Source organism: Alligator sinensis, unplaced genomic scaffold, assembly GCF_000455745.1.
Source record: "Alligator sinensis unplaced genomic scaffold, ASM45574v1 scaffold28_1, whole genome shotgun sequence".
NCBI classification, from domain to species: Eukaryota; Metazoa; Chordata; order Crocodylia; family Alligatoridae; genus Alligator; species Alligator sinensis.
Window position 1 is genome coordinate 1,858,191 of NW_005842133.1, and position 7,061 is coordinate 1,865,251.

At 43.0% G+C, this 7,061-nt stretch overlaps 2 protein-coding genes across 8 annotated transcripts in view; one reads left to right on the forward strand and one right to left on the reverse strand.

The window, feature by feature from the left end:
* Window positions 1-3,610, reverse strand: part of IKZF5 (IKAROS family zinc finger 5) — a 12,623-nt gene extending 9,013 nt beyond the window's left edge. Inside the window, exons 1-4 of the mRNA XM_006025127.3 lie at window positions 3,580-3,610; window positions 2,947-2,975; window positions 2,594-2,659; window positions 1,222-1,532 (exon numbers count right to left, since the gene is read on the reverse strand). The gene's annotated coding sequence lies outside the window, so the exon portion shown is untranslated. The remainder of the gene's footprint in view (window positions 1-1,221; window positions 1,533-2,593; window positions 2,660-2,946; window positions 2,976-3,579) is intronic.
* A 2,689-nt stretch (window positions 3,611-6,299) lies between these two features.
* Window positions 6,300-7,061, forward strand: part of ACADSB (acyl-CoA dehydrogenase short/branched chain) — a 46,577-nt gene continuing 45,815 nt past the window's right edge. For 5 of the 7 annotated variants that reach the window (XR_003094400.1, XM_025205894.1, XM_025205892.1 and 2 more), the window contains exon 1: window positions 6,300-6,444. The gene's annotated coding sequence lies outside the window, so the exon portion shown is untranslated. Of the gene's footprint in view, window positions 6,445-6,530; window positions 6,592-7,061 lie in introns of all 7 variants that reach the window. The other 2 variants (XM_025205893.1, XM_025205898.1) reach the window with 1 other exon arrangement.

Genomic DNA, 7,061 nt, shown 5'->3' on the forward strand with positions numbered 1-7,061 from the left:
TGCTGAAGCACATGACGGTCCAGATGCTTTTAATTAGCACAGCTCTTGGAGCTGCGCTAAATAAAGCACCATCCCCCAAACTTCCTGGAGCACATCTATAAACACCCAATAAGATTATTGTTGGAACCTTTACAGCAATAGGTTGTTTTTTTTAAGATTTTAAATACTCATTGTTCAGGAAATCTTTTTCAGCAACAGCATTGTGAAAATTATTTAAAAATTATATAAATTTAAAATCCGAAGGACTTTAGCTGATCAGAAGAATGAAATCAATCTAACCATTTAGTTCAGAAATGTTTGTTTCATAAGCTATGTATAAGCTTTTTCAAAGAAAACATTTGTCTGAAATGCCAAATTCTTTTTTTCATGAAACTGATGGCTTAAAACCTTACCACAGAAGGAAATTTGCTATAAATCTGAGATTCCTTGCATGAAAATTGATTTGACAACTCTGTCCTTTAACAATTCTTTGGACACAAAAAAGGACTTCTCACTTGCTTTATGTTAGAAAGGTGTTTAAGTACATCACCAAATAGAAGCTTGAAATAGTGAACTACTGTCACACATCACCAACTTTTTAGTATTATAAAAATGCCAATTGCCATTACCTAAGAATCAAATTATAACTTTCTTTAAAGTTTCAAACTAATATTTGAAGAAGAAAGTGTTTTCAGAGGATGAGAAATTCTGATAATTAAAATACAGGAGACCCTTGCCATTTGCGGGGGATACGTTCCAGAGATCCCCGCGAATGGCAAAATCTGCGAATGCTGATGGGGCTCCCTGTCAGACGCCACAGCCACCACCTGCTGCCCCCTCCATTGTTGGCGGGGCTCCCCTGCAGCACCTGGCGACTGACCCCTTCCCTCCCGCCCCTCCGAACACCGCGCTCCCTCGGGCAGCAGTGGCAGAAAAGATGCCTCCGCTGCCCCCGTCCCCAGGGCTCCCCTGCGGCACCTGGGGACTGACCCCTTCCCCCCTGAGCATCGCCACAGCTGCTGCTGGGGGAAAAGATGCCGCTGCCGCCACCACCCTCCACATCCCCGGCACTCACTCCCCTTCCGGCTCTGCCCTCCCCTGTGAATATCTGAATCCGCAAATCTGGAGTGCACAAATAGCAAGGGTTTCCTGTAGTCAAATCATATGTGGAACAAAGAAATTATGCTACTGACTAAAAAATAAAAAGTCTAATAAAGAAATTAGATATAGATTTAAAAATACCTGAAAAGGTTTAAATTTCCACTGAAATGAACTGAGCAGCTTTATAATACTTGAAGCTGCTACTTGTCAATAATTCCAATAGAAACGGAACTGAATGAGGTGTCCCAACAGGAAGATCAGAGCCACAGCCAGAGACAGAGAAAGGTAGCAGATTTCCACAGATTTGGGGGGTATGTTCCTCAGTTCTTTCTTTTTATTTCACAGGTCTACATGGATTGTACCTGAATTTCAGTTCCTTTCTAAGTAGCAAACATACTCCAAACAGCAGCTGGTCAGACAGAGGGCATCGGAGCACTGCTGCCCCACTTTCCCTGGAATAAAAAGAAATAATCTGTCACTTTTGGGCTCTACTACAATAACTAAAATTCATAATAGTAGTTCAATCATTTCATTGCATGGACTATATTTCCAGGAGATCTTTTCACAGATCCCCATCCAATCTTAATCCCCAAAACTGTTGGGGTTCTTGTATATTACCCTGCAAACAGACAGTGGTCTACAGAACAAAATGATTTTTTTTTTTAATGAAAGACAACTGGAAAGCACTTGTTAAAATAATATTGGACAATTGACTGAATATGATAGGTTAATAGGGAGGGGCACAGTATGATTTTACTTTTACATATGACAGGGAGGCTTATTAGAGAGCATTATTTTTTTAATAATAAAAGTATTCACCAAGAGTCATTTGTCATTTGTTCTTTTTCCCCCAGTGCCATCTCTGTAAACAACCACAGTTTTCTAGGGCTTTGACTTGCAATGAGCTTGTAAGGATGGAAAATAAAATTCACTCTGAAAAGGGGTCAGAGTGAGATGTTTTGAGTGCTTCAAATTGTGACCATACTGTTTAGATCATCAACTTTTTTTCCAATTAACAAATATTTTCATTTTACCGTGGTGACTACAAAATTCTGTCAAGTCACCTGCAAAAAGTTTAGTATCGGATTCCAGATAACTAGTACTCATATAAATTTCCATAGCTCTGTAGTAATACTGGTTAACTTTTAACAGTTACTTTGATGCATTTCAGTAGACTACCTAAAAGGAATGATTCAACCCATGTTGCCAGTTACTGTAACTTTTGTAATGCATCTTCCTTGTTTCTTACCATCTGTCATTTGCATCAATTTTTTGTCTTTGCAATACATGGACCTGAGGCTAACCAGTGGTGGTTCCTCAGGATAGGTTTTGTCTAATATTTGTGGTGTCAGGTATGGCAAATGAAATTCAGCCCTGAAATAACAGGGTGATGCTCTTGGCTTCCATGAATTTTTATGCTTTCATTATAGCAGGGCTCACTGTGGTTCACAGCTATCATTTTGATCAGTCTAAATTAACTCTGAGCACACCTTTGCACATCAGTTTTGCCTACCCTCTTTCAGATGTCACCAGCCTCCTCTAGGTTTAAGTTAACTTGTGTTCCATTTGTTGGTGGCTCCTGCAGTAAAACAAAGATATGGGGTCATGCATTACATTATAGGGAGGATGGAAGTAATGTAGGTTCCATCAGCCATTTTTCACCAAATTGTCACTGTAAAGCATATCAAATATAAGGATTAAACAATGCATGTTTGTCTAGTTTTGAAATGGCTCAATAGGAATCAACATTAAATGGTTTGTATTTTCACCGACAAACCCATATAGGCATATACCTGTATGCCTCAAGGATAAGAAACAATATATAATAATTTTATACAATTATACTCAAGTATCAGAGAAACTTACACTCAGACATAGGTTTAGAAGAGCAGAAACTAAGGAGAAGGAAGAAAGAATGGGATTTTAGTAGTCTGATCTTTGTTTCATAGTTTCATGGTTGGTACGGTCAGAAGGGACCCGAGCAGATCATCAAGTCCGACCCCCTGCCAAAGCAGGAAAGAGTACTGGGGTCAAAGGACCCCGGTGAGGTGTTCATCCAGCCTCCACTTAAAGACACCCAGGGTAGGAGCCAGCACTACTTCTCTTGGAAGTTGGTTACAGATCCTAGCCGCCCTAACAGTGAAGTAGCACCTCCTGATATCTAGCCTGAATCCCTCGTCCAGCTTGTGACCATTATTTCTTGTCACTTCTGGTAGTGCTCGGGGGAAACAGGGACTCCCCCAATGCCTGCTGGTCCCCCCGACTAGTTTGTAAACAGCCACTAGATCCCCGCCTCAGCCTTCTCTTGTGGAAGTTGAACAGGTTCAGGTCCCATAGCCTCTCCTCATAGGACCTGCCCTGCTGACTCCTGATCATGCAGGTGGCCCTCCTCTGGACCCTCTCCACGTTGTCCACATCCCTCCTGAAGTGCGTCGCCCAGAACTGGACACAGTACTCCAGCTGCAACCTAACCAGTATCGTATAGAGGGGCAGGATCACCTTGAACCTGCTTGAGATGCATCTGTGGATGCATGACAAAGTACAGTTGGCCTTCCTGACCGCATCCCCACACTGTCGGCTCATGTTCGTTTTGGCATCAATAATGACTCCAAGATCCTTTTCTGCCTCTGCACTGACGAGAAGGGAGTTTCATAGATTCATAGATTGTAGAGTCGGAAGGGACCACAATGGATCATCATGTCCGACCTCCTGCCCCTGGCAGGAAAGAGGACCGAGGTCAGATGACCCCAGCCAGGTAACTATCTAGCCTCCTCTCCCTATTCCCCGTTGACCTCCCCTAATAAATTTATAGGCGGCCACAAGATCTCCCCTCAGCCGTCTCTTGTGAAGGCTGAAGAGATTCAGCTCTCTCAACCTCCTCCTGCAGGGTCTATCACAGGGGGAGGCTGAGAGAGCTGTATCAACCTCCCCCCGTGATAGACCCTACGCGGGGGAGGGTCTATCATGGGGTCTATCTACAGTTCCCCAGCCTGTAGGTGCTGGTTCTCCAGGTGCAGTACCTTGCACTTTGTCAGTGTTGAAACCCATCCTGTTCTCATCCACCCACCCCTGTAACCTGTCTAGGTTTGATTGCAACCTATTCCTCCCTTCTAGTGTGTCCACTTCTCCCCACGTCTTAGTGTCATCTGAGAATTTGAACAGGGTGCTTTTTACACCCCTGTCCAAGTCGCTGAAGATGTTGAACTGTGCAGGCCCAAGGACCGAGTCCTGGGGGACCCCACAGCCCACATCCCTCCAGGTCGAAAATGACCTGTCCACCACAACTCTCTGGATGTGGCCCTCCAGCCAACTAGTGACCCATTTGACTGTGTAGGTGTCAAATGATTGTTGAAAATATCACATCCTGATTCCATATCAGATGAAAGAATTCAGGAGAATCTCTCTTCAACTTAAACAGTCCTCCAGGATCTAAGAACTACCTCAAACCTCATCATTTCGGTTACATACATAAAGGAACCTTCTGTGGCTTTGCCTGAACTTGTAACCATGTGGCATGTCACAGTTAACCTACAAACATGACAGTCCCTCCAAATGAATAAGGAAAGAGCTACAAATGAGAGATACCAGCCACATCAGTATAAAAAAAGATGTTTGTACCATGAGTTACAACTATAAAAACCTGAATAGAAACAAATTACACTGCACAGTGGTGTGGGGAATTTTTAGATTGCATAAATCAGTCTTAAAGGGGCATTTATACAAGGAATGGATTCTTTTTTTCAAAGGTGTCACTAATTGTCATGAAAAGCAGTGTGGTGGTGAATTTTGGGTGTAGGCTGCTTAGTGCGGGTGATAATTTTGCAAGGCTATAAAAAAAACCCAAAAAAACAAAAGATCACATTCTTAACAACACACAGTAAGGTGGAGTTAAGGTTGACAGTATGTATCAACAACCTAAGGGCTAAAAAAACATTGTAATGATGTTATAATGATCATCAAACCTCTCATGTCTGGATGGAAGGTACTCATCAGGAAGTCAGGATTTCAGCCTGTATTCAGACAAGACTGTATTTGGTAAATCAAACAGAATGTCATCCTTTGACATGGGTGCCTATGTTTTGTTCTGTGTGTTAAATTAAATCTTTATTGAATTTTACCTTAGTCCTGTACACTGGAGGGGAAACAGCTTAAGCAGGATGTCATGGTGAAACCTACAACATTGAGAGCTGTCTCAAAAATATTTTAATCATTTCCCCTAGCTGTTTTGTTGAACAAAGTTCAGTTCTTTTGTGAGCCTGTGTACAAAGTACAGTATCCTTAGAAATACTGATGTTGCAGTGAGACATGGCCATACTGAACAGCATATTATGCACCTTATGAGAGGAGGCAGCAAACACTGAGAAAACTGTGCAATGTGATAAAAAAAAAATCTGGCATTCAGAGGTTGAATAGAGTTACTGACCAAGGTTGGCTTCCTGTAAAACATTTTGGTATGAGACTTGTGCATTATTGGTTTGTATCTTTAACAAGAACAAAATTCCCTTTTCTAAAGTTTTGTGTGTGCATGAAGTGGCAGTTAAAGCATGTTGATTTTTTCCTTTTAAGTTGTAGAAAAATCTTCATTTTTTTTCAATTTCAAAACAGATCATAATATATTAGACCTGACTATATTTTAGATATTTAAATATTTTTCTTCTTAAAATTTTTTGAGTTCTCTCACCCCATCTTCTGTCCTGCCACCTACTTTTACCAAAAGGTTTTTACAGTCTCATTTGTACATTGCATTATGTGTGTTGCATTTGTACGTTGCATTATATGTGTCCATTATATGCTGGACAGCGCCTGCCCCAGCCCAATCCCACTCCCTCCCTCACCGCGGGGGGCCTCGATCTGCCCCCCTCCCCTCCCCCCAACAGACTAACCAGCCCGACACTGCCGGGCTGCGCCCCTGCATGGGACATTGGGTGCATGGGGGCATTTATTGGCCACGTTGGCCCAAAAAACCCGATTGCCAATACTGTCAGCTTTCCTTACATTGATGCCGATCTGATGCATCAGTGCACTCTGGCCTGCCCAGACATTGACGGTCGGATCGGTATCGGCTGATACGGCTCCTTAAAAATCGACCGTCGGTATCGGCCCGAAACAATCTGTATTGGCGCACCCCAAATAAGCGGTGTTGGTTAAGTAAGTGGGATGTCATTGCCGGGGTATCGCCATGACTGAAACGGACGTGCAACTGTTGTTTTTCAAGCCTGGTAATAGCAGCTACAAAACTGAATAGTAGAAGCCTTCCTTGACAGTGAGAGGAGTTCGTCAGTTCTGGGGCTCCTAATAACCCTGTGGCGGTCGCATGGTGTACGTAACTGCTGGCATTACCCATTGGCTAAGTGCATATCCCGTGTAAGTGCAGAATTGCCTTTCGCTTTTGAGTTTATGCAGTTAAACGGAGTATACTGTATTGCCCTGTTTTATTTCATTTATTGCAGAGCATTCGGCTAGAGAAAGTTACTACAGAGCAACCGAAGGACAGTGTCGTCCTATCCCTGGGTAACTGCAGCTTCAGGGAACCAGAGGTTCTCTAGGGATCAGGACTTCTTTTCTGCTGTGATCTCACTGGGGATTGCAGCCCCTAATGCGGGGCCGGGCAATTATTTCGCCGTAATGAGTTTTATGAGCTGTTCAGGGCCTCAAGAGTAGCCCTGTCTCTTGACACATGCCCTGCCTGTGGTTGCCATCTTGGGACCAGATGTCCTGCCCCTGACCTTTGCCACCAGAAGTCCCTCCCCTTGTCCCCAGAAGTACTCCTTTTAAGGAGGGGGAGTTGTCATCTTTGAACCAGAAAAAAAACAAATCATATACTGAAAGTTAGGGCTGTGCGAAACTTCGCTGGCTGTTTCATTTCAGCACTGTTTTGACTCGTTTCAAGCTTGAAACAGCAAAATCGAAACGAAAGGCTTAGAAACAGCCTCAAAATGAAACAAGGGCTGTCGAAATGTTTTGAAAGTTTTGAAACATTT